The following is a 27945-nucleotide window of genomic DNA, read 5'->3' as shown; positions in this document are numbered from 1 at the left end:
GATTTCTTATTCTTTTGCATGTTCGTCACACTTAAATGTTTCTGCTCATCAAAAACCGTTAACTATTAGTCAAAGATAACATAATTGTAAAAGAGGTGAAGAAACTAGCAGAGCTCATTGATGTTTGTGAATGCCTGCATTAAAACTCAGCGGAACTTAGTTCTATTCTATCTGCTTTGTAATGTAAATCTTTGGTATTTCTCACATCATCTGTATGTCCATCATACAAAGGAATGGATTATCAAGTGACAGTTATGATTGATCCTGATTGTTATAACACACCAGGAAGTGTGAGAGAGAGAAGCAGGGATTGGGGAACTCTGGAATTCAGCTATTAGTGCAGAGCAGGGCGCTGGATGGCTGTGCTGCAGGACCAGAAGAGATGATTTACTTTGACATATGACCTTTTTCTCTCCAAGTCATGCCGCCCTTCTTATCCTATCTCACTATTAGCTCTCCTGAAATATTTGTCCTGCTTCAGAATGTCATTCTTATGCTGGGGATACACGGTACGTTTCTGTACCGTGTATCGAGCAGCTGATGCCGGGAGCTGATAATATTCAGCAGGTCCGATGACCCCGCTAGATCCCCTCCCCCGCTCGATCCCCACTGGCGGACAATGGCAGGGAATTGAGAGTCTGATAAGGAGCGCCGGCGGGGATGAGCGGGGATCGTTCCGCGCGCACGCGCGGACGAGCGGGCTCGATACTGGCGCATTATCGCGCCGTGTATGCCCAGCATTACAGTCCTGCATTACAAATGAAACTGCATGTAGTGGAAAGCCAGTTAAATTTTCTCCACATGGTAGGGCCTGAGGTACATGTTTACCTGTCACACTAGAAGCGCTATGCTGGGCTGTTGGAAAAACAGGTGCCCACTATCCTTTCAGCCATATGACATAAGAGTTAGTGACAGTTAGTGACAGGTGGCCAATAGGAGCAACTTGGAGGAAGGACGGGTAAGATTCACTTACCTGGGGCTTCACCAGCCCCCTACAGCTGTCCTGTCCCGTGCCGGTACGCCAAGAGCCTCCGGTCCCTGACTCCGTTTCTTCACCGGCGACTTATACATCGACTATTGCTGCACCTGTGCAGCCCTGGCCGCGCGCATCCTTGTTCGCGCAGGAAGCGTCCTACACAGATGCAGTAGGAGAAAATCTGTCCTGTGCCTGTGCAGGGCGCTCCTGGCCACAGGAGTGTGAATAACGACGCAGGTGCAGTGAACAGCGATTGGTGAAAGTGAGCCACGGCGGGATGCCAGAGGATCGTTCCAGGTATGCGCAGGCACAGGACGGCTTCAGGGGCTAACAGAAGCGCCAGGTAAGGGAATCTTTGTTTTTAACCTTCCTGGTGGTAAGCCCGAGCTGAGCTCGGGCTATGCCGCGCAGGAAGATATCTCAGCCCCTGGTGGAGCGATTTGCTCCATTTAAAATGCTGTACGCGCAGCTAGCACTTTGCTAGCCGCGCGTACAGCTTGATCGCCGCCGCTCTGCGGCGATCGCCCGTGCGCAGCGGCGCAAGAGGGCCCCCCCCCGCCAGAGCCCTGCGCTGCCCGGACCAATGAGTTCCGGGCAGCGCTATGGGCTGGATCGGAGGTGTCTGACGTCAGGACGTCGGCTAACGTCCATGACGTCATTCCGATCGTCGCCATGGCGACAGGAGAAGCCAAACAGGGGAGCGCGTTATATACGCGTTCCCCTGTTTGCTATTGATGCCGGCGACGATCGCACTAGAGGGACACATGCGCCCTCTAGTGGTGTTTCATGTAGCTACCACTCTGGTAGCTTTACATGAAACACAAAATTTTTTTTTAAAAAAAAAAGGATTTTTGACATTTTGGCAAAAAAAATTAACCGCCAAGAGGGTTAATCAATCTTCAGGTCCGCTTTAAGGCCTAGTTCACACTAGGTCCGGAAACGTATCCGTCATCCGTGGCTCAGTTTTTCAGCCCTGAGTCCCGGAAACTAATGTTAAAAATAGCAGCCGTCCTCACCCAAGAAAAAAACGGATCCGTCTACGTTTGCAGGGACCCGTTTTCAAAACCTGAATGGAAGGTCCGGAATTGCTGCATTTTTACGGACCTCCGATACACGGATGGGTAGTGAAAAGCAATGGGAAAATGCACGGATGGAAATAACGGATAGCCTGAACTTCCTTCTCCTCCCAAAAACTCCTCCCACTACCTTTCTAATGGCCAAATTCCCATAGAGATGTTTTCTGTCCGTTTTTTGGGGTAAAAAACTGAACGGAAATGGATGCAAAACTGATGCACTTTTTTTTAAAAACTGATCAGTTTGCGGTCTGGTGGTACTTCCCCCTAATCCCTGACTGCAACGTCCGTCCCGCAGCCGTGCCTAGTGTAGACCTAGCCTAAGGGTGTGTGCGCACATAAAAAGTGTGCATGTCCAGTCCAGTCAGGTAAAACTGATAGAAAACTGATGCAATACGGAGAGGATAGGACAGTACTGGACTGGAAATGTGCATTCACACACAAATCTGTACATTTCTGGTCCAGGCCTGTGCTGTCAGTTTTGCATCAGTGTTCTATCAGTTTTACCTGACTGGAAATGTACACTGTTTATGTGTGAACCCATAGAAACACATGCAAAACTGATGCCAACTGTCAAAAACTGACAGGACTGGACCCCTTTTTATGTGCGGACAAAGCCTTATGCCATGGTCACATTTAGCAGAATGACATCCAATATGTTCTATGGGGAAAACGCATGCAATTATGCTAAGTGTGGCCCTGGCCTAAGTGATTTTCACTTATTTCCATTAGATGGATACATTTAATTAAGTTCCCTTATTACTGCGAACATAAGCTGGGCTAGCTCTTGAGAACCTTTCATACACATGCAAGGTAAAATTATCCATTGAGATGTCACGCCAAGAGTGACAGTTTTATTGCAAGCTTATGGGAGGAGATGGAGAAGTGAACTACTACAAGAAACACCTCACTAAAAGAGGCTCAGACACACACATAAAACCACAAATAATTCCACAGTACAAACTCACTTTCAATACAAACAGAAGACTGTTCACAAAAGTCTGCAAATAAATGCTGTGACAGATAACTTCTGACAATTACATCTGTGTCAGCTAAGCTTATCATTCTGGTACTGTAGGAGTAACACCATACACTTGCAGATATTTCCAATTGATAAGACAGGGAATTTGATAAAAAAAAAAAAAAACACTGATCAAACAAGCATTGATAGGTACAAAGACAGTAGGGGCAGCATTTTGATCAGTTTTGAGACAACTCTGCTAGAATGGGGTGTATGCAGTGGTGCAGGGCAGGCCAGAGGCGAGAGAGGCTCCAGTCTCAGGGCGCAGAGTAGGAGAGGGAGCACAACTCACTCAGCTGTCATTCCCCTATTGTGTTTGAAGCAGGGAGAAATAAGAAAATGGGATACATGCAAGTCAGATAACTAGAGATTAAGGTGTTGGGGGGGGGGGGGGGGGGTATTTCTTAGTCTAATAGCAATCCGTGTACGACAGCTGGGGTAAGAGGAATGGAGGGGCACACTTTGGTGTCTCAGCCTTGGATGCTGGAGGACCTTGTCCCACCTCTGCAGTGGCCTACTTGCTGGATATTAAATGACGCCACCCAAAAAGGAAAGGAGTGAGTGCCGCATGCTAAGTGTGTGTGCTAATTACAACAGGTAATGCCAGGTATAGTTGCCCTCAGTATAGGTAGTCTGGAATAGTTGCCCAGTATAGGTAGCCTGGAATAGTTCCCCCCAGTATAGGTGGCCTGAATAGTCGCCCCCTGTATAGGTAACCTGAAATAGTTGACCCCAGTATAAGTACTGCAGAATATTGCGAGCGGCAGGAAGCTGCGGCATGCTATTAAATCACCTGCTACTCCGCCAGAGTCCATGATGCGTCTACTTGTCACAGTATGTACAAGTACACACATGCAGGAAGACAAGCCAGCAATAAGGGTGAAGCTGAACACTGAGAGGAAGTCTGACATCGTTGGACTCCGGTGGTGTAGCAGGTGAGATAATTAAACGCTGCAGCTTCTTTCCGCTCACAATACTCTGCATTTGGGCGGCAGCAGGAGGCTTTCGGTGTCACCATGGCAGGGAGATCGCTCCTGTAGGCTGCCCGTTCGTACGCCACTAGGTGTATGCACTAAGCTGCTAAATTGGTCCTGAACTTTTGCACAGGAGTGGAGAACACCGAGAAATCCACCCTGTGCCCACCCTGGATGTGTTTATAGAAAACAGCCTGTCTAATTGCCCCTCTAAGCAAGTAATGAGCTAGTATAATTTGAGCTCCAAGCTGTCTGCCGATTCTGTCGAGTTGAGAGCTAATATGTAAACACAGGAGTTTAACCCTTTTGTGCTACCAGCAAACAAGGAAGTAATTACACTGCAGCTTCGCTGAAGGAGCTCTATAAGCCGTAACAAGGAAATGTTTTTCTGTAAAGGTTATTATGCTGTTGCTTATCTTTAAGAGCAGAGAGGAAGTTCTGAGTTCAGGTCCGCTTTAAGCAGAATTATGTGTTTTACTGCCTGATAAGTAGAGCAGAATGCAATAAGTTACATCCACTGCATGACCCTCTGCTCATAAGACTTTATGCAGAAGTGCAAAACCGTAACAATATATATATATATTTTTATTCAATTTATCAGGGAGAAATTAATTAGGTGAAGATCGTTGGGATTTGTTCTACATTGATCAGTGTGAAGCTATACAGAGCATAATGTTTCAAATGCTTTACTCTGAACACGCAATTGAAAATTTGATTAAAGTCTGGTTCTCTGTACGCATTTTCCAATTCTTAAAGAGACACTGAAGCGAAAAAAAAATGATGATATTAGGATTTGTATGTGTAGCACAGCTAAGAAATAAAACATTAAGATCAGATACATCAGTGTAATTGTTTCCAGTACAGGAAGAGTTGAGAAACTCCAGTTGTTATCTCTATGCAAACAAGCCGTTAAGCTCACCGACTAAGTTAGTCATGGAGAGGGCTGTTATCTGACTTTTATTATCTCAACTGTTCCTGGACTATTTACGTTTCCTCTGCTAGAGGAGAGGTCATTACTTCACAGACTGCTCTGAAAGACTCATTTTGAATGCTGAGTGTTGTGTAATCTGCACATATTATAGAATGATGCAATGTTAGAAAAAACACTATATACCTGAAAATAAAAGTATGAGAATATTTTCTTTACTGCTAATCTTCTAGTAATTATTCATAGTACACAACCAATTCACTATATCATTTTTTTTTTCGCTTCAGTGTCTCTTTAAGTGATGGGCCACATGATTGTGTCCAATGCTTCAACTGATTTGGATGAATACCTGAAGGATTAAATTGCACATGTCCACCACGGAGCTCATGGAGAAAAGTGAGGTCAGGTTCCTGCCTGTGGCTGTAACCCATCCCATCGCCCCGAATTACACTCAATGTGATAGGCTCATAGGACTATTCTTGCATTTGTGTTGTGATGCACTGATGTTATTCATTGTGACTCAATACAATGGACAAAGTGTAAAATAACCCTAAACAGGGGTGTAACTAAAAATCACTGGGCCCCCCTGCAAAACTTTGCATGGGGCCCCCATCCCCTGCACACTGATTAGAGACTGTCAACGAATGACACATAGTTTTGTAGACAAAGATTTGTAATCAGTGGCTGAGCAGATGCAGTCATTAAAATAATTGTGCAGAGAGCAGAAAGATTTTATCTCTACCCGACTTAAACCTTTCTCTGGTGACATGCTGCTGATCCCTCCCTGTTGAGGCCTAGCTACCAAAATCAAATAACGTGGAATGGCCAGCAACACTGATCCATTGTAGGAGTGGGCCTTAACAGTTAACCAGCTGAGCGGTCTGGACGAGCTCAGCTCGTCCAACACCGCCAGCGGCTGCCGCTCAGGCCCTGCTGGGCCGATTTTAATGAAATAAAAAGCAGCACACGCAGCCGGCACTTTGCCAGCCGCGTGTGCTGCCTGATCGCCGCCGCTCTGCGGCGAAAGAGGGTCCCCCCAGCCGCCTGAGCCCAGCGTAGCCGGAACAAAAAGTTCCGGCCAGCGCTAAGGGCTGGATCGGAGGCGGCTGACGTCAGGACGTCGGCTGACGTCGATGACGTCACTCCGCTCGTCGCTATGGCGACGATATAAGCAAAACAAGGAAGGCCGCTCATTGCGGCCTTCCTTGTTTATTCTGGGCGCCGGAGGCGATCGGAAGATCGCCTCCGGAGCGCCCTCTAGTGGGCTTTCATGCAGCCAACTTTCAGTTGGCTGCATGAAATAGTTTTTTTTTTATTTAAAAAAAACCCTCCCGCAGCCACCCTGGCGATTTAATCAGAACGCCAGGGTGGTTAAGTCTCTCATAAGCTGTAACTCAGCTGACAATGAGGCCACAAATCAGAGATTTTGTTTACTTTGGTGGATCATCAACTACAATAAAAAGCATGAAAAGGACTACTATGGTGACAGCAGACATGCTGGACAAGCAAGAAGTGAGGCTTTTGCAGTTGTGGTGATTGCAATTTGCAGCAAACCCCGGAATGTCCTCTTGATTTCCATCTCCATTGAGGTCAGCAGGGTTCAGATTTGGGATGCGCGGAGATTCAAATATTCCGTCCAATTAAACGGAACTTGTTTTGAACCACAATATGCACCATGGAAACAGCACTACTTATAAATACACAAACCAGCACTAAAATGCAATAGCATTTGCAATGGCAAAGGTCCATCAGTTACTAAATCTCTTGCAGGTACTGCACTAATGATATGGACACATCTGGTTTGTTATGCAGCATGATTGCTGGTGATCTACTCTTAGTGGATGAATATGTGCAATCTTGAACAGCCCACATCCCTCACAACAATTCAACCAGGCAGCTGTACTTAAATATAACTAAAATGGATTTATGGGTACTCTAATAGATCTTGAATTACATGCTGTAAAATATTTATATTGGATCATTTGTGTATAATTGTTATTGCAGATTGTTAGTAGAAGTTTTATGTTTCATTTTATATATTATAATATAGAAAATTATAATCCTACATATGGAAGCACGGGTTACTGATGATTTGTTTTGTTTTGTTATGTAAACAATGAAAGTGACAATTTTGTATTGTAACCGAACGAAAATCAGTAATGCAAGTGCATTGCATTGGTATAAAACTCTAAATTGCCTTAATGCTTTAGAACATTAACCATCTTATAAAACTACCAAAAACAGTGGTTAAGTCATAGGAAAACTTTGTTCCATGGGGTGACAGAATGTTGATAGAGGAGTCATTCAGTGAACATTGTGCTTTAGTGCATAATCCTGTAAATTTGGCCTGAAGATATAAAAATATCGGTATTTGGTTTAATTGGAGTTCACACGTCACTCCATAAAGTAACCCTGAGATGGGCTGGATAGAAAAAAGTATGCATACCTGGGGCTTCCTCCAGCCCCTTCCAGGCTGATCCCTCCATCCCCGTCCTTATAAATATACAATGTATACTCTAACACTGAACCGCGCATGCGCAGGACCCTTACACCAACCAGTGTGATGACGTACAGGGTGTGCATGGCCGACTTCAGCCGTAGGACCATGGAAGGGACAAGGAGGATGCCAGGGGACCTCACGGCCTACCGGGGGCTGGTGGAAGCCCCAGGTAAGTCCAAATTTAATTTTTATTCTAAGCTCAGGGTCCTTTTAATACATTTAAACCTGCCTAATATAGTGAAGATTCCACTTGGGCCATCAAAACAGTTCTGACCCATCAAGGTATGGACTTCACAAGACCTCTCAAGGTGTTCTGTGGTGACTAGCACCAAGATTTTATTACCAGATTTTGTAAGGTCTGGATTTTGTAAGGTAGGATCTCCATGAATACTTCACCTCACCTAACTGAGATCTGGGATATTTGGGAGCCTTAGGAAAGATGTTTCATTGGACAACCTCCTTCCATTGGTCAAATTATGACGCTCATGTGCCCACTGTAGAATGTGTAGAGCAGTACACAAGAGGCAGTAGGCTTGCTCTATATATACCATGTGATATCACAGTTTTGGGCTGGTCATAAGGGTTAGTCCTGTAAAACACTCCCGGAGTGTCAGCCTTGCTCATTGTTTGAAGATTAGTCTAGAGTAATCCATGGGACTGCACTAGGCAGGTTCCCTAGTGCAGTTAGGATTGCATATCTGTTTTGTTTGTCTGTTGCGATTGTCCTGTCCCAGCGGTGGTCGACAGGAGGTCGTTCTGATCTTTGTTCTTGGAGTATAGCTGGAGCAGCGGTTGCTACCAGCTATCTCATCTGATCTGTCTTGCCAGGATCGCACTCGCCTTGCGCTAGTGCTGTGGATCCTTCTGGTCTGCTACTCTCTTGCTGTACTTGGATCGCACTCGCCTTGCGCTAGTGCTGTGGATCCTTCTGTTCTGTCTTCCTGGATCGCACTAGCCTCTTGCGCTAGTGCTGTGGATCCTATCTTTCGCTTATTCCTGATTTCGTGTATCTGTCTTGTCTGCTACGAACGCTTGCTGGAGGCTCGGTGAGGTAACGTTAAGCAAGCGCTCGCGTCCTCTGTTTCATGTTTGTCTGTCAGTGGTTAGTTAGGCGTGCTTGTCTCTGTTGTGCTTATCACGCGGAGACCGCGCATAAACGTGTGCACTGTTGCGAATGAGTGCGGTGTTCGCGTTTAGTTAGCGTTTGTTGTTTTCCTTGTCTCCTTATTGTATTATTTGCTGTGCCTTTGCTACTCTCGTGCTCTGCCTTGCTGTAGCCTTGTGTCACCTCTGGCAATCGTCTCTCTCGCGATTGCGTTCCTACTTCATATCTGCTGTTGTGTATGCACCGTCGCGGGTTGACGACTAGTTTGGTGCACACACCTACAATCTGTCCCTGTGCTCATTCTCTTCCGCAATCGCTTCTCTTGCGATTGCGTTCTCACTTGGTTTCTTCTGTTGTGTGTCCACCGTCGCAGGTTGGCGGCTAGATTGGTGGACATACATACATTCCTCATCTGTGCTTATTCGGTCTTGTGTCGCTGTTAGCAATCGCCATCTCTGGCGATTGCCTTCTCACTTTGTCTTCATGGTTGTGTGTTCATCGTCGCAGGGTGGCGACTAGTTTGGTGGACACATATACCCTCTGTCGCTTTGATCTCTCTCTTTCAGGGCTATCTTGCCCTGCGTTTCTTCCCTTCGTGCAATTCCTGTCTGGCGTGTGTGGCAGGGCAGAGGAGCTGTTCCTCTGCACTCCACAGCTCCATCTGCCGACAGGAATTTCCCTCTACAGGTGCATTGCACCTTTTGCTGGATTCCCTCAAATTACATGCTTGTGGAGGATTTCTGCAGTGTCAGCGCACGTCTTGTGCGCTGATCACGGAGAGAATTCCACAATCGTTACAGCAACAAGCTTCAATATACTCTATGCATAGCACAGAGCCTCTCATCTTCAGAAGAGCTTGGAGACCCAAATACTTCCAAAGCCTAGTTCTAAGGAGGCCCAAAGGTGCAGCCAGTGGGAAAATTAAATATGGGAAAGCAGGGGAACAAGGAGGCCCGAGAGAGGACCAGGAATTCTCTCTAAGATCCAGAGCCTTCCCTCTTGATAGGTGAGTAAGGAAACTTTTTTGTTTCTTTTTTAGGTGGCTACAGGTATTCTTACACTGAAGTGAGAAGAATATGAAGGATGCCATATTTATTTTCTTTTAAGCAAAACCAGTTGCCTGGCTATCTTGCTGATCATCTGCCTCTAATAATTTTAGCCATAGACCCTGAACAAGCATGCAGCAGATCAGGCGTTTCTGACATTATTGTCAGATCTGACTGGATCAGCTGCATGCTTGTTTCTGGTGTTATTCAGACACTACTGCAGCCAAATAGATCAGCAGGGCTGCCAGGCAACTGGGATTGTTTAAAAGGAAATAAATATGGCAGCCTCTATATTCTTCTGACTTCAGTTCTCCTTTAAGCTTTTTGCAATGTTTGGCCAATTGTACCACCTCGAAACTTTGACTGACCATATTTAGTTTTCTTGCAAGTTTTCTAAGCTTTCCAAAAGGGGGAAAGAGGCACCCAGGGTATATATAACACTGGGTTAAAAACATATACAATGGAAAAGAGTAAGGTAGCTTGAAGACAAAATCATGTAATTAATGAATTTTAATATGCACTGGCAATGCATTTCGTGGGTTTATGCCCACTTCCTCAGGTTGAATAAACTACCTAAAACCATTAGATACAAGACTCTCAGTGCTCAAGCAACTCGGGGTGCTTTCAGACCACCCCCCATACCTGCAGTTCCTAAGCTTTACGCTTCTTCTCCAGACGTGATCCAGTTCTGTATCATGCCCAAAGAAAGTCTGCAACACAACTAAGTAGAGGTAGTTATTAAAAGGATTAACTAAAGCGCCTTTTGTCAGTTTGACAAATAGTATGTCTTAGGTGCATGATCAATGATATGGCAGCTGGGATACTTAATAATCCTTTTTCACAAAATGCCTTTCCACAGGCAACCTAATTTTACCATTCCTTTACCACTTGAGGACCACAGTGGTAAACCCCCTAAAGACCAGGCACATTTTCTCTAAAATGGCCACTTCAGCTTTAAGGCCAAGCTGCAGGGCCGCACAACACAGCACACAAGTGATCCCCCCCCCTTTTCCCCCCACCAACAGAGCTCTCTGTTGGTGGGTTCTGATCGCCCCCAAGTTGTTTATTTTTTTTTTAAATAAATATTTGTTTGTTTGTTTTTTACTGTTTTTTTTTAATTTATTTTTCAAACCCCCCCCAGCCGGCCAATCACGGCGATCGGCTGTCATAGGCTTCTGCCTATGAGAGCAGATCGCTCTCTTGTCCCCCAGGGGGACAGCCGTGTTACACGGCTGTCCCCAGTACATCGCTGCTGCTGATCGCAGCACTGTACTAACAGTAAAGACGGCGATTTCGCCGTCTAACAGTCTCCCGAGTGGCAATAGCCGCTCGGAGACTGAAGGCGGGGCGGAGCTCCGCCCCCGAGCAGGAGATGCGTGTGCACCCTGTGCGCGATCTCCTGCAAAATGCAGCCCCAGGACTTGACACCAATCGGCGTTAGGTGGTCCTGGGGCTGCCGCCGCAGCCACGCCCATGGGCGTGGAGCTGTCTCCAGGTAGTTAATGTATATTTATGACTTATAATTCCTTCCTTTGAAAAGTGTGGTAAGCCATAATTTGCATCTGCTTACCAGAGTGAGGGGTAGAAACAGGGCCGGCCCGCCCATGAGGCGGGGTGAAACTTTTGCCTCAGGCGGCACTTCTGGAGGGGCGGCAGCCGCCCGTCTGTGTGTGTGGGGGGCCGCCCGAGCTGGAGGGGATAGCGGGCAGGAAGGGGGTATTGGGCCTAGCGGCGGGGAGGGGGGTCGGATCCCCCCCTCCCTCGCCTGGGTCCCCCGTCCTCCGCTCCCCTCCAGCTTTAGAAGTGAGGTCGCTGGCTGCAGCTATATTGTAAGAGGCACCGGGCGGGGAGGACTCACCTCTTCCTCGTTCCAGCCCGAGCCTGCGCTCCACTGACGTCACTTCCTGCTACGCCGCAGGAAGTGATGTCAGTGGAGCGCAGGCTCGGGCTGGAACGAGGAAGAGGTGAGTGATCCCCGCCCGTTGCCTCTTACAATATAGCTGCAGCCAGCGACCTCACTTCTAAAGCTGGAGGGGAGCGGAGGACGGGGGACCCAGGCGAGGGAGGGGGGGGTCCGACCCCCCTCCCCGCCGCTAGGCTCAATACCCCCTTCCTGCCCGCTATCCCCTCCAGCTCGGGCGGCCCCCCCACACACACACGGCTTGGGGGGGGGGGGGGAGGGGCGGCGATTTTTTTGAATTTTGCCTCAGGCGGCAAAAAGTCTAGGGCCGGGCCTGGGTAGAAAAGGCAGATGCTTTCAATTAGGCTAAAATATTGAATTCAATTTTGAATACAATTTTAAAACCGATATATAAACTGTGTTTCTTCCTCACACAGAAATGACAGTGAGCGCCTGAAACCCACTACAGACACTTTGTGGCAAATAGCAAAGTGCCCACTATTGCAGAATCACAGAAGTGCCGCGATTCCTGGGGTGATCATCTGGCTACTGCAGCCACTAATGTGACCGGTCTGGGATCACTCCAAAAATGCTACAAGCAGCCATTTGAGATCACTCCACGATCGCAGTGCTGCTTGTGGGATCACCCCCAAAGGGATCTGTGGGAGTATTGCTTTGGCAATCGTCAGTGATCGGCAATTGACGCAGAAGCGCTCCCAGACAGTTTGTGCCAGGCCTTACATGTAAAGAGCAGGTTTATAGACGATGCCACCTGTGGTTTAATGGTATGATCCATTCTTAATGTATGTAGGGGTAAACGCTGAAACTTACTACAGTAAAGAAAGTTATCTAAAACAAATTTTTTTGTAATTATATTAATATGGCGTATGAACAAAAATTGAACTGTGAAGAAAATTAATTCTATTAGTTGGTTGAACTCTGTCTACAATCATGTCGTAATCTTAAAGTGTAAGCGATATGTGACATGATGAGAAGTTCGATTCACCCCCATAGTACATCATTAGGCTCAACTTTGACCCTCTACATCACAGTCAGCAAGAACATTGTAGCCAATCAGGCTACACTCCCTCCTGGAGGCCCTCCCCCCTTATAAAATGCAGGCAGCGTCAGGCATTGGACTCACTCATGCGCCTGCAGTAATTAGAGAAGGGAGAGCTGCTGCAGACTCTTATAGGGAAAGCTTAGTTAGGCTCTTGTAGGCTTGTTAGCTTGCTCCTGGCTGATGGTTATTGCTAAAAAAAGCACCCCTCAACAGCTCTTTTGAGAGCTAATCTTGCTCTTGTGATCTAGTGTGTGTGTGTGTTTGTGTGTGTGTGTGTGTGTGTGTGTGTGTGTGTGTGTGTGTGTGTGTGTGTGTGTGTGTGTGTGTGTGTCCCACTTGCATTATATTTATATACAGCCCTGTCAGTCAGTCGCAGCTGGCCTTTGGCCCCTTAATTCCTACTGTGCCACTGCCAGGCCCAGCACATTCAATGACTACCTGTGTGTGTGACAGGGAGCTGCACATTTGTAATCCCAATCACTGCACCTGTTCACTGTTTAGTCCACCTACCTACGTGAGCGCACGCATTGTTAATACCACCAGTCATTGCACCTGTTCACGGTACCAGTGTGTGTGTGACAGGTGCACATTTGTAATACCCAGCAGCACTGCATATACCTACCTACCTGTTGTTTAGTGCACTCACCTACCCGCGTGAGCACACGCAGTGTGATATTTAATACCACCAGTCACTGTACCTGTTCACGGTACGTGTGTGTGACAGGTGCACATTTGTAATACCCATCACTGCATATACCTACCTGTTGTTCAGTGCACCCACCTACCTACGTGAGGGCACGCAGTGTGATATACCACTCCGTGCATACCTGTTAACTGCACCTGTGTGACTGCACATTGTATTAGTCAAGTCAATGCATACCTTTCACTTCATCCCCCCCGATATGGACAAAACAGGTAGAGGCAGAGGCAGAGGAAGACCCAGAGGAATGGCACCCGGCAGGTCTGTTCGAGGTCGTGCTAATGTGATTTTGTGCGGTCCTGGACCAAAGTACAGTGCTCAGAAGAAGGCACGTCCCATCAACTCCCAAGATTGTCAGGACGTGGGTATTTGACTATTTAACACAGAACACCTTATCTTCCGCAGCCACCAGCGTTACTACTAGTACCACATCTGTTCCATTTGGCACTTCGCAGGAGTTATTTGGTGGGGAATTAACTGATTCACGGCAACTTACAACAAGATGAAGGCGCTAAGCAAGTTACACCACCTCATATGTCTGACTTAGGCGACACTATGGACGTAAGGTGTGAGGAGGAGGATGATGAAGTACCTGCTGTTGGTGCAGTTAATGAGGTGTCTGAGGCAAGCGAAGCTGGGCAGGATGATTATGATGACGATGATACGGATGTCACGTGGGATTCTAAGAGACAAGATGACCAAAGGGACAGTTCAGTGGGGGAGTCAGAGAGGAGAAGGAGGAGACGAGTTCCTGAAAGAAGCAGGGGGAGCTCATTATCAGAAACAGCTGGTGGCAGTGTCCGGTGCCATGTATTGCCACCTGTGGACAGCCAGCCAACATGCCCTTCAACGTCAGCTGCTGATGCCACCATAGTTTCATCACCCCAGGGGGGCTCAGCCGTTTTGAAATGTTTTAGTGTGTCTGCCTTAGATCAGAGCAATGCCATCTGTTCTCTCTGCCTCCAAAAATTGAGCCGTGGAAAGGCCAACACCTACGTAGGGACAACTGCCTTACGAAGGCACATGCAGAAAAGGCACAAACTGCAATGGGAAGAGCACCTGAGCAAACGCAGCACACAAAAGAAAAGTCACCCTCCTTCTCCTCTTCCTTCTTCAGGTCCAGTATCTTCAGCCACCTTCTCCCTTGCACCTTCACAATCACAGCCACCCTTCTCCACTCCGCCTCTCACCTTGAGTGGTTCCTGCTACTCTGCCCACAGCAGCAGTCAAGTGTCCGTGAGGGAAATCTTTGAGCGGAAGAAGCCAATTTCTGCCAGTCACCCCCTTGCCTGGCGTTTGACAGCTGGCTTGGCGGAACTGTTAGCTCATCAGCTGTTACCTTACCAGCTGGTAGACTCTGAGGCCTTCTGAAAATTAGTGGCCATTAGGACACCGCAGTGGAAGATACCAGGCAGCAATTATTTCTCTAAAAAGGTGATACCCAAACTGTACCATGAGTTTAGAGGCAAGTGGTGTCATCTCTGGCACACAGTGTTGGGTCAAGGGTCCATCTGACCATGGATGCCTGGTCTGCCAAGCACGGTCAGGGCAGGTACATTATTTACACAGCCCATTGGGTCAACTTGGTGACCGCTGACAAGCAGGGAGTACGTGGCTGTGCAGCGGACCAACTTGTGACACAGGCAGGCCTGCTGCCACCTCCTCTCCTCCTGCTACATCCTCTTCACTGTCGTCGTCCTCCTCCATCTTGGCTGAGTGGCAGCGCAACTCTACTGGTGCTGCAATCTCCTCTCCAGCTACACAGCCCCAGTTCCTTAGGGCCTATGCTGCATGCCAGGTACGACGGTGTCACGCCCTCTTAGACATGTCTTGCCTCAAAGCGGAGAGTCACACTGGAGCAGCTCTCCTGGCTGCTCTGAACAAACAGGTGGATCAGTGGCTGACCGACTGGAGATTGTCAACGTGGTGTGTGACAATGGCAGCAATCTCATTTCGGCTTTAAATTTGGGAAAGTTGACACATGTACCCTGCATGGCACATGTGCTCAATCTCGTAATTTAGAGATTTGTGTCTAAGTACCCAGGCTTACAGGACATCCTAAAGCAGTCCAGGAAGGTGTGTGGGCATTTCAGGCGGTCTTACACGGCCATGGCACGCTTTGCCGATATTCAGTGGAGAAACAACTTGCTGGTGAGACGCTTAATTTGCGATGGCCTGACTCACTGGAATTCGACCTTCCTGATGTTCAACCGCCTGCTACAACAAGAGAAAGCCGTCAAACAGTATCTCTACAACTACAGTCAAAGGACACAGTCTGCGGAGATGGGGATGTTCAGGCCGAAGTACTGGACACTGATGCGAAATGCCTGCAGGCTCATGTGGCCGTTTGAGAAAGTGAAAAACCTGGTGAGTTGCAGTGAAGGCGCCATCCATGACTTGATCCCATATGCCTTCTTCCTGTAGCATGCCGTGCGTAGAGTGGTGGATCAAGCTGTGGAGGAGCGTGAACTGGAACAGGAATGGGAGGAAGAGTTGTGGGACCAATTCTCAGCAGAAGCAGATGATTCCTCAACACCTGCGGCAGCACAGAGGGGGGAGGAGGAGGAAGAGTCGTTTGGGGAAGAGGAGTCAGATGATGAAGAAGGTGTTGTTTTGGAGGAGGATGAGGCAGAAGAACAACCGCAGCAGGTGTCGCAGGGGGCTTGTGCTGCTCAACTTTCCCGTGGTATTGTTCGTGGCTGGGGGGAGGAGGAAAACTCAGCTGACATCACTGAGGAAGAGCAAGAGGAGATGGATAGTACGTCTGCATCCAACTTTGTGCAGATGGTGTCTTTCATGCTGTCCAGCGTGTTGAGGGACTGCCGTATAAAAAAAACTCAAGGGGAATGAGCTGTACTGGGTGGCCATGATACTAGACCCTCGGTATAGGCACAAAGTGGCGGAGATGTTTCCAAATCCCCAGAAGGCAGAAAGGATGCAGCACTTGCAGAACAAGCTGTCAACTATGCTTTACATTGCGTTTAAGGGTGATGTCCCAGCACAATGCAATAAAAGTACCACTGCCAGTAATCCTTCTCCCATGTCCACGCAGGCAAGGACAGGACGCTCCAGCGATCTCATGGTGATGTCGGACATGCGGACATTCTTTAGTCCAACGCCTCGCCTTAGTGCTTCCGGATCCACCCTCCACCAACGCCTAGACCAGCAGGTAGCCGACTACCTGGCCTTAAGTGTGGATGTAGACACTGTGAGCAGGGATGAACCCTTGGACTACTGGGTGTGCAGGCTTGACCTGTGGCCAGAGCTGTCTCAATTTGCCATCCAACTTCTGTCTTGCCCTGCCTCAAGCGTCCTGTCAGAAAGGACCTTCAGCGCAGCTGGAGGCATTGTCACTGAGAAGAGAAGTCGCCTAAGTCAAAAAAGTGTTCAGTACCTCACCTTTATCAAAATGATTGAGGCATGGGTCCCGGAGGGCTACTGCCCGCCCAAAGGCTAAGTCAGTCCTCGCACACAGCATCTCTGCCTGCACGCCGTGTGACTGCCTGCCCCATGACTAAGTCGGTCCTCACACAGCATCTCTGCTTGCAGGCTGCTTGACTGCCTTCTCCGCGACCACCAACAGGGTCCAGGACTCTAGGCAGATTCCTGAATTTCTAAGGCCGCTGTTAGCAGCAGCCGCTATAATAATTTTTCTGTTGCATGTACATGCCTGCCTAATTTTTCTGGCTGCACACTGCGGCTGCAACAACAAAACAAAAGGCATGTACATGTGTCAATTCCACTTCATGATTGTTACCTTGAAGGGGCTTGCGTATCACAATGAAGCAATGACCTCCGGATATATATGAGTGTCTAGGGGGGTGGCACACCAAAGATAATAAGGTCGTTGCTTCATTGTGGACAGACCAAATTCGATCAGCTAGACCAGGGGTCTGCAACCTTTAAGACATAAAGAGCCACTTGGACCCGTTTCCGAAAAGAGAAAAAAAATGGGAGCCGCAAAACCATTATAAAACAAATCGTTAGCAGATATGGCCCCCATATGCACAAATCGTTAGCAGATATGACCCCCATATGCACAAATCGTTAGCAGATATGACCCCCATATGCACAAATCCTTCAGCAGATATGACCCCCATATGCACAAATCGTTAGCAGATATGACCCCCATATGCACAAATCCTTCAGCAGATATGACCCCCATATGCACAAATCGTTAGCAGATATCAGAATCAGAATCAATTTATTTCGCCAAGTACAACGGGAGTTGTACCCGGAATTATTTTTGGCACATACAGGGTCGGTGATGGTACGGTACAGTATCAGACATGCAGTAGATTGAGAGACATACACATGCAGCATAGTATACAAGAGTAGGCATATACAAGGCAGCACGGCATATACAAAGCATATACAAGCATATACAGCATATACAAGCGTATACAAAGCAGCAAAAACTGGAGGGGACCTAATGCTGTGTGAGCGGAGCTGCCTGCCTCCTTGGCGGCGCTCACCAACTCCATAGCAGCTAGGATGCCCCCGTAATGTCCGACAGTACATAGAGAAGGAGAGAACAGAAGGAAGAAAGAGAGAGAGAGGAGAAGGAGAAGAAGAAGGATTATTAGGCTAGAGAGAGGCACAGAGTTCAAAAAGTCCTGCTATCCAGCTGGTAGATGGTGTGGTTGGAGGATCTCATGGCTGCACAAATCTATCCCCCAGCTGCAGCTTAGTGGCATTTTGAGCAGGGGGGGACCCGGTGGTGGAGGGAAGGAGGTTCCTTGGGAGACCCCTAAGGATTGCAGTGTCCCCAGTTAGTGTCCCTGCGTGTGCTTGAGTTGGCTGGCTCCCTAACTACCCTGGTTGCGGCGGCGGTGTTTTACCAGATGCGGAGGTCTGGGCCACGTGGGTGGCGGCCTCAGCTGCTGCAGCTCCGGAGGTGGCTTGCCGATGGGGTGCCTTCTCTAGTCGTGGCGGTGGCTGGAGGGGGCTGGCTCAGGGCAGCAGTCGTGCAGCGATGAGAGCACGGGCGCTCAAACAGCTGTTCAGCTCTGTGTAAAGCCGAGGTCTCCCGACCGGCAGGGTGGCTAGTGACGGCATCGTCCTCCATGACTGGAAACGTGAGGGGGACAGGGGCCTCCCGCTGGGAGCCATCCTAGATTCCTGCTTCCCAGGCTTCAATTCTGTGATGGAGTCAGCACGGGTGGTTGCGCTGATGGCCTGATGGCAGCGGCAGCAGATCAGCAGGGCTCCGTGCTGCCTGCGCACTGCACGTGGGCCCCCGAACAGCTGATCCTCTCGCTGACCCGTGATCCGTGGATGATGCCGAGCCAGACCGACAGTGCCCATATCCTCCGTCTCCTACCTCAGCAAGAGGTGAAGCTCCGAGGTGAGTGAAGAGAGAAGAGAGAAAAAGCTCCTAAAAGAGCAAAAAAGTCCGGAGCCCTGTGGTCGAGGCGTCCGAGTCCGGCGCCATCTTAGTTGTTGACCCCCATATGCACAAATTGTTAGCAGATATAACCCCCATATGCACAAATCGTTAGCAGATATGACCCCGATATGCACAAATCGTTAGCAGATATGACCCCCATATGCACAAATCGTTAGCAGATATGACCCCCATATGCACAAATCCTTAGCAGATATGACCCCCATATGCACAAATCCTTAGCAGATATGACCCCCATATGCACAAATCGTTAGCAGATATGACCCCCATATGCACAAATCTTTCAGCAGATATGACCCCCATATGCACAAATTGTTAGCAGATATGACCCCCATATGCACAAATTGTTAGCAGATATGACCCCCATATGCACAAATCGTTAGCAGATATGACCCCCATATGCACAATCCTTCAGCAGATATGACCCCCATATGCACAATCATTCAGCAGATATGACCCCCATATGCACAATCATTCAGCAGATATGACCCCCATATGCACAATCCTTCAGCAGATATGACCCCCATATACACAATCCTTCAGCAGATCTGAAAAGAAAAACCATTTACTCACCTAGTCAGAAGACCTCCTGTCACGATCTCCTCCTGTCCCGACCTCCGGTCCCGACCTTGTGGCGCGCAACTCCCACAATCGTCTTCCTACGTCACGTCCTGCCTGCATTACACTGCAGGGCTACAGGAAAATGGCCGCCCGAAGCCCTGCACTGCACTGGTCCAGCGGCCTCTCTGATAGGCTGCCGGCCAGCGACAGCACCCGTCACACGCGCGCCGCAGCCACTGACACCGGAGCCGCCTAGAAGCTGCGGCGAAGGTGAACAAGAGCCGCATGCGGCTCCGGAGCCGCGGGTTGCCGACCCCTGAGCTAGACAATCACTGTTGTTCTGTCATTGAGCTACCTCAGCCCGGCGACCATATGGGCTTGATAACCGCAATCGCCTGCACTCTCGCCATGGTGCGCACCAGTCCAGCACGGCCGTCACAACACAAACAGCTGTTTGTGGTGCGTTACACAGTGAGTTTGGTGTGTCAGTGTAAAGCAGTACTCTAATTACACTCCGTGATTGATGCATACACATGCAAGATGTTTTAAAGCGCTTTAGGCCTCCAATTTAGCATGCAGTGTGATTTCTGGCCTCAAAACGCTGGTTTGTGTCAAATCCAGATTTTTCCCAGGGACTTTTGGTGTCTATCCCACCGATCCATGCAAAAACTTAGATGTTAGGCTCCTTGAAACATCTTTTCCATCACTTTTGTGGCCAGCATAAATGTTTCCAGTTTTCAAAGTTCGTCTCCCCATTGAAGTCTATTGCAATTCGCAAAAGTTTGCAAGTTCGTAAACGTTTGTGGAGGTTCGGGGACCTAAAATCGGAGGTTTGGGCCATCTCTAATTAAAAATCAGGCTGTTTAACTTGTTTTATTTTGCTGCCTGAAAGAGTTAATTTGTAGGCATGAAAGTGACAGCTTCTGTCTTGTCTGTACCTTGTCAGGGAATATAGTAAACATCACTGATAAGCTAATTACAGCCATAAACGCTTTCCTGGCAGAATACAACTTCTGAGGTCAGGAGAGAGATACAAAAAGGTCAATAGTTCATGTATTTTAACTCTGAGAAACTTAAAGCGGTATAAAACCCTGACATAATATTCAATAAAAATGTTTTCCTACTTTTTATATGCCATACCAGGGCTGGGACAAGGTCCACAATCAACAGAGGCTGAGCTGCCCAAGTGCGCCCCCCCCCCCCCCCCTGCTCCGTAAGCTTACTGCGCATGTGCAGCTCTCTGATGACTGAGTGAGCAGTAAGCTTACAAAGATCAAACACATTGAATCCAACACAGGAGATGTCAGTGCTATAGAAATACATAATAATAATATGGTAGGATATTAGACTATGACTATGGTAGGATTAGATTGTAAGCTCCTCTGAGGACAGTCAGTGACATGACTATATACTCTGTATACAGTACTGCTGCAGAAGATGTCAGTGTTATATAAATACATAATATGGTAGGACACATTACACTATGGTAGGATTAGATTGTGAGCTCCTCTGGGGACAGTCAGTGACATGAATATGTACTCTGTATAGTGCTGCAGAACATGTCAATGTTATATAAATACATAATAATGTGAATATGGTAGGACATTAGACTATGGTTATGGCAGGATTAGATTGTGAGCTCCTCTGAGGCCAGTCAGTGACATGACTATGTACTCTGTAATGTGCTGCAGAAGATGTCGGTGCTATATAAATACATAAATAACATGGTAGGACATTAGACAATGGCTATGGTAGGATTAGAATGTGAGCTTCTCTGAGGACAGTCAGTGACATGACTATGTACTCTGTAAAGTGCTGCAGGAGATGTCAGTGCTATATAAATACATAATAATAATATGGCAGGACATTAGACTATGACTATGGTAGGATTAGAGTGTGAGCTCCTCTGAGGACAGTCAGTGACATGACTATGTACTCTGTAAAGTGCTGCAGAACATGTCAGTGCTATATAAATACATATTAATATGGTAGAGACTTTTTACACTATAACTATGGTAGGATTACAGTTTAAGCTCTGAGAATAATCAGCAATATTGCTATGTACTCTTCAAAGTGCTATGGAGGGCATCATCACTATATAAATACTTAAAGTGGCCATTAATTATACAATTCTCCAGATGATTGATCGTCTGATTTGATAACATTGATCAGAAACGATCTTTCGGACCCACTAATGAAAGAAAAGCTGCTATCCAATTTGCTCAGATTAATGGAATTGATACTTTTTTGGATCGATTCCATCAATTTGATCGAATTAGATATACCAGCAAGCTGTCATTAGTGGTCTAGGATGACTGATTGTCCGGAAAATTGTATCGGTAGTGGCCACTTTAAAGCGGACCTGAACTTCCTCTCTGCTCTAAAAGATAGGCAACAGTATAATAACCTTTAAAGAAAAAAATTTCGATGTTACAGCTGATACAAATCCTGCAATAAATCTGCAGTGTGTCTACTTCCTGCTTTCATGGAAGCAGACATTGCTAATATCCTGAGCTTTTAAATGAGCTTATATGTCTTATCTGCCATGGCAATCAGGAGGCACAGGGGTGAGATCAAACTACAACTTGTGATTAGTCACAGATGAGGGGGAATTAGACAGGCTAAACTCTCTAAATACATACAGGGTGCATTTCTCTGTTTTCCTTTGTCCTTGGGGGGAGGTTAAAGGGGTTCTGTGGTGGTGTCCTGGGGTTAAATACAGACACTTACCTGGGGCTTCTATCAGCCCCCTGTAGCAGTAATGTCCCACGCAGTCCTCCTCCGATCCGCCATTCTCCGCCGCCGGCTCCAGTCCAGCGTGGCACGCTTTCAACTGCGGCTGGGCGCCAATGGCCGCGCGCCTGCTCGCTTCCGCCGGCATCATCAAAAGCTTACTGCGCAGGCGCAGTACGAGAAACCTTTGTACTGCACCTGCGCAGTAAGCTTCCACTGACACGAACGAGAGCCCGCATTATTCGTCTGTCGTCAGACGAATAATTGCCCGGAGCCGGCGGGGGAGAACGGTGGATCGGAGGAGGACGGTGTGGGACATTACTGCTACAGGGGGCTGATAGAAGCCCCAGGTAAGTGTGTTTTTATCCCCAGGACACCCCCACAGAATATAGCCTGATGCCGGAGAAATAGAGTGATAGGGAATGGGAGAGGGGCAGGGGAGTTGGTGACATAGAAGCCAGCATTATCACACACCTGACACAGCACATAGTCACTCCCCCCTGTGCTCTCCTTTGCCCAGCTCTGGGGTGTTAAAAAGCTGCAGTTATTCCTGTAATCTTAAAACCTCGATATACTCATGCAGCAGCTTCAGGGACAGGGAAGGAGAGAGAGAGAGAGAGAGAGAGAGCTCAGCTGAGTGTTTCCTGTAGTGCACAAACAAGGCAGCATTAGGGAAACTGATCTATCATGCAAGCACCAGGAACACAGGCAGTGTGTGGGCTGGAGAAGAGCAGAATCATGTGTGCATATTATGGTCTGAACATACCTCTCCCTGCAGTGTCTCTCCCCCCTTCCCCCGCATAGCTATCTCTTCTCTTCCACAGTCTTCATTGTAGATCGAAATGCCCGGGTTACAGTGCTCAGCCCCGCCCCTCAGTCAGTGTCACATGAAGAAGAGAGGAGGGGAGGGGCGCTCTCTATACACACGCAGCCAGGAAAGACTGGGGACAGCGAGCAGCAGAAAGCTGATTATATACAGCTCATCTGTTCCGCTCGTCTTCCCCAGCAGCCAGCCAGCACTGCAGCCAGCAAAGTGGTGAGTGCAGCATACACAGCGGGGGTAGTGGGCGGCAAGCCAAGCCAGGCAATACACAGACCTGCTCCTTGCGCCCCTCCCACACAGCAGTGAGCTCCGCCCCGAGGCTCCAGCCTCCTGAGCCTATGTGTCGGCCCGGCCCTGTGTCATACGGTTATCATATTTACTTTTGTGCATAAGTATTATTATTCATTTAGAAATTACAAGTTTCCAAAGTACACTTTTTTTGCTCTGAGAGCTGACTTTATTTATAACTGCTTTATTCATCTTCTAATGTAAGCAGAAATGCTTTCTGATTGTCCGACTGTGTTCGGGAAAGTCTGCAGTGTCAGAGAAGTATTTACATTCCTCACTTGATACAATTAAGTAAACACAAGAAAACATTATCTCTAGGTCGGATGCGTCCAGCTTTCCTGGCAGGGAGTTTCGAAGTTCTGTGTTTAACCCCTTGAATGCTGTTCTAGTAAAAAAAAATGGTGGTAGTATATAATATGCTGTAAATAATGTATTAGAGCAAAGAAATGCTGGGTTTCATTCACTTTAATAGGCTGCCACTGATTAGAGACAGTAAAACATTTAACCTACTTTGTAAATGTTTAAATATAAAAGAAAACCCTGGTATAGTTAGTCATTTTTAGGAGTAGGAGGATAAATATAACTGTTTATCTCATCACATTATTTTCACCTCGGGTTCACTTTAAAGTGACTTTAAAGTGAACCCGATGTGAAAATAAACTGCTGAAATAAACAATTATATTTATCCTCCTACTCCTAAAAATGCGCTGTACTGTCACGCCAGCCGCCGTGATGACGCGAGGCGGCCAGTGTGGTGACGTCAGACGGGATGTATACGGAAGAAGGAGCCCGACACTCGGTCCCAGTGTCGCGGGGAGCCGAAGGGAGCCGCCGGGCAGCCATTTCTGAGGGAAGGCCTAGGAGAAGAGCCAGAACGCCATTGTGGGACCTCCCGACCTACACTGGGCTGCAGAAAGCCCAAGGTGAGTACCAATTTCATTTTTATTTTGAGCTCGGAGATCCTTTAAAGAGAATCTGTATTGTTAAAATCGCACAAAAGTAAACATACCAGTGTGTTAGGGGACATCTCCTATTACCCTCTGTCACAATTTCGCTGCTCCCCACCGCATTAAAAGTGGTTAAAAACAGTTTTAAAAAGTTTGTTTATAAACAAACAAAATGGCCACCAAAACAGGAAGTAGGTTGATGTACAGTATGTCCACACATAGAAAATACATCCATACACAAGCAGGCTGTATACACCCTTCCTTTTGAATCTCAAGAGATCATTTGTGTGTTTCTTTCCCCCTTTTGCTCTCATGCACTGACGTTTCAGGCTGCTCTTTTCTTCCTGCAAACAGCTTTGCCCTTGTCTGAATTTCCTCAGTATGTGAAAGCCCAGCCAGCTCAGAGGACGATTTATCCAGCTTGTAAAAGATAAGAGAGCAGAGAGAAGCTGCACTAATCTAAATATCACACAGGCAGTGTGCAGAGAGGGGCCTGAAAGGGGGAGTTCATAGCAGAACCACAACACTGAAGAACTTGGCAGCCTTCCAGACACAGGCTGACAAGTCTGACAGGGAAAAGATACATTGATTTATTACAGAGACTGTGATAGCAGAAAGTGCTGCAGTAAGCCAGAACACATTAGAATAGCTTTTGGAACTTGTAGGATGATAAAAAACAGGATGCAATTTTTGTTACGGAGTCTCTTTAAGTATACAAGGGTTTTCTTTTATATTTAAACATTTACAAAGTAGGTTAAATGTTTTAGTGTAATTAGTGGCAGCCTATTAAATGTCCCAGAGTTAGAAAAAGGTCAATAGTTCATGTATTTAATCTCTCCCTGCCCTCAGAAGTTGTATTCTGCCAGGAAAACTTTCACGGCTGTAATTTATTTATCAGTGATGTTTACTATATTCCCTACAAGGTGCTGACAACACAGAAGCTGTCACTTCCAAGCCTAGAAATAAAATCTTTCAGGCAGCGAAATAAAACAAGTAAAACAGTCTGGTTATTTTTATGTTTTGTGATGTACATCTCATCACGTTACATATCGCCTCGGGTACACTTTTTAAGAATAATCATATTTATTTTATTAAGTTACGCAGAATCATTAATATAACCTCCTAACCTCCTTTTTGTTACTTTCAATGGCATATGAACAAGAAGAGTGCCACCATGTTCAGTTATTCATTAAACATGGCAAGAATTAATAACGTAAAATCATATGGAACTCTGCATTTCTTCATGCGCTAAAAGATTAGACAGAATAAAGCCTACTACCAAAAATATTTGTAGCAGAACAGCATTGAAACAGTGAAACACAGTGGGAACTGGGAAGCTTATATCTAATCTGAAGTTGAGGGAATGATTACATTATCTTATTTATGTTTCCTTATCAGCCACATATGTAAACATATGTGGTATTTTGCCAGGCAGTGGTTCAGCTGAACACAAGCAGAAAATGAAACGGGAGACAAATTCTTGGTGAATACATTATAATACATAATAAATACAGCAGCTATGAAATACGTTTCAATGGCACGTTTTTATTTTATGGTGAGAGTTTAATCCTGCTTTAATTTCTATGCTATAGGTTTTCATTGTTTTTTCACTTCCATTTTTGATCTTATAAAGCTCTTAGGCTACTTACACACTAAGACACTGCGTTTTAGGGGACGTTATGGTCGCATAACGTGCCCCTAACGCAACGCATGGTGGTGCGGGAGAGTACGTTAGAGTGAGCCGCGTTAGGCGGCTCTATCCTCATAAGGTCTCTCAGAGTGGTGCTGATTGGCCGGCGGGACCACGTGATGCGGAGCGAGACACTGCGCATCACGTGGTCCCGCTGGCCAATCAGCGGCCGCCAGTGCAGTGCATATTAAGTAGCCATGTGCGCGACTACTGTAGTGGCATCTCCCCGCCTCCTCTCCGCCCCCACTGAGCATGTGCAAACAGTCTAATGCGGCTAAAGCCGCATAGAACACACAGCATGCTGCACTTTCACTACAACGTGCAGCGTTACATGTAACGCAACGTGGGCACTGTGAACAGCCCACTTGTGTTACATTGCTGTGCGTTGGGGGAGCGTTACAGGCTGCACTAACGTGCACCTGTAACGTCCCTCTGTGAAAGCAGCCTAAATATGATAAAAAAATTGTGTGATAGAGGGGAGATGAAAGTGAATTAAACCTATGAGATAGTGAATTGTATGTGTAGTACAAATGATGAATAGAACACTAGTTGTATAGACTCATATTTTTAATCTCCGTAGTATAGCTTTATTTTTAAAGGGGACCTGAAATCTTGCACAAGACAGAAGGAAAACATAGAGAAATGCACCCTGTATGTATTTAGAGCGTTTAGCCTGTCTGATTCCCCCCTCATCTGTGTCTAATCACAAGTTGTAATTTGTTCTCTTCCCTGTGTCACCTGACTGCCATTGCAGATAAGCTCATTTGAAAGCACAGAATGTTAACAATATGTCTGCTTTCATGAATGCAGGAAGTAGAAACAGTGCAGATTTATTTCAAGATTTTTAGTAGCTGCAAAAAAGAAATGTTTTTCTTTAGGGCCTGAGCCCACTAACACAGTTGTGTCTGCTTCTGTCCGCTTTTCAGCATCTGTAACATTGATGTGTAACTGAAAAGCGTCCACAACTGCATTAGTGGGCTCAGGCCCTTAAAGGTCATTATGCTGTTGCCTATCTTTTAGAGCAGAGAGAACGTTCTGAGTTCAGGTCCACTTTAAGATGGCATCAGACTGGCGCAGCTACTGTTTAGAAGCCACATTCTGCCTTTAAGGCTACGTTCACAGTGTAAAGGCTACATTGTAACGTGGCTTTCCAACAGGTAATGCACCACCTATGCCACATTCGCTGTGCGGCTGGTGCAGTTTAGAGCCGTGTGGCATCCCAATTGCCATGCGTTACTACGGACAGCAAATCATAGTTTTCATTGGCAGTATGTGTAACTGTAGGAGGATAAATATAATTGTTTATCTCATCAGAATATTTTCACCTCGGGTTCACTTTAAAGTGCCTTCTAAGTAATGACGCTTTAAGCTTTCCTGTGGTAAAACCTTATTTGTCTTCTTTGTCTTCTCCCTTTTAGCTTCTATTAACTTTTCAAGAAAACTGACTGAATTCAACAAGTTGATATTTTTTTTGTTGTTGTTTTTTTTTTTTGTTACTGTTTAGTACTCTAAAACAGAAAGGGACTTCAGATAGTTTCTTAGAAGGGCTAGTAGAATATGTGTATATGTCTACCTCATCATGTCACATGTCACTTCAGGTGTGCTTTAAAGCACTGCTATACCCAAAAAATGACAAGTTAGTTTACGCTATTCCAGATAGCAAGTTGAAGAGAATCCTTCTCTGCTCCTTAATTACCCTGTGGCTTATGTCTGACTGTTGACAGATGCTAACAAAACTGACAGGAAGAGACCATTAGAGGCTGATTCAGCCTTTGTGAATTCCTTTTTAATCTTTTCAAAGGTGTGGTCAAGTGTTTACAAAATCCTCAAAAGTGTTGTTGTAATCAGAGGGATACACAGGGTTACTGCTTCACAAAGCTTTCTCCAGCAGTGTCACAAAGTGTTAGGAGTGGTCCACATCTGCAGAGATGCACAAGGATGCATCTCAAGCATACCCTGGTTGAATACACTGGGTATGACTCGGGTCCCTCAAAGCCCTAGCCCCGTTGTGCATCCATCACTGCTAGCCACCATTCGGGTCTGCCAGACCCTGAGCACCTTTCTGGAGGCACTCAGGGCTCGGCATGGCACTGTATATTAATATGAAGAAGTTTCCCCACGAAACATGTTGCCAAGGTACAAACAAACTATACTCCTTTTTCACCATTTTTGATTGAAGAGTTCCACCACATCCACATCTGTGTGGGAAT

At 46.8% G+C, this 27945-nt stretch overlaps 1 protein-coding gene across 1 annotated transcript in view; it reads right to left on the bottom strand.

Annotated features, from left to right (window-relative positions):
• LOC137541678 (protein-glutamine gamma-glutamyltransferase E-like) overlaps positions 1-23023 on the bottom strand; it is a 135597-nt gene extending 112574 nt beyond the window's left edge. The window contains exon 1 of the mRNA XM_068263085.1: positions 22754-23023. The gene's annotated coding sequence lies outside the window, so the exon portion shown is untranslated. The remainder of the gene's footprint in view (positions 1-22753) is intronic.
• Positions 23024-27945: the final 4922 nt, after the last annotated feature.

This window comes from Hyperolius riggenbachi, chromosome 12 (genome assembly GCF_040937935.1).
Source record: "Hyperolius riggenbachi isolate aHypRig1 chromosome 12, aHypRig1.pri, whole genome shotgun sequence".
Classification (NCBI taxonomy): domain Eukaryota; kingdom Metazoa; phylum Chordata; class Amphibia; order Anura; family Hyperoliidae; genus Hyperolius; species Hyperolius riggenbachi.
The sequence above is the reverse complement of the archived record's forward strand: the minus strand, read 5'-3'. Positions and strand labels throughout refer to the sequence as shown.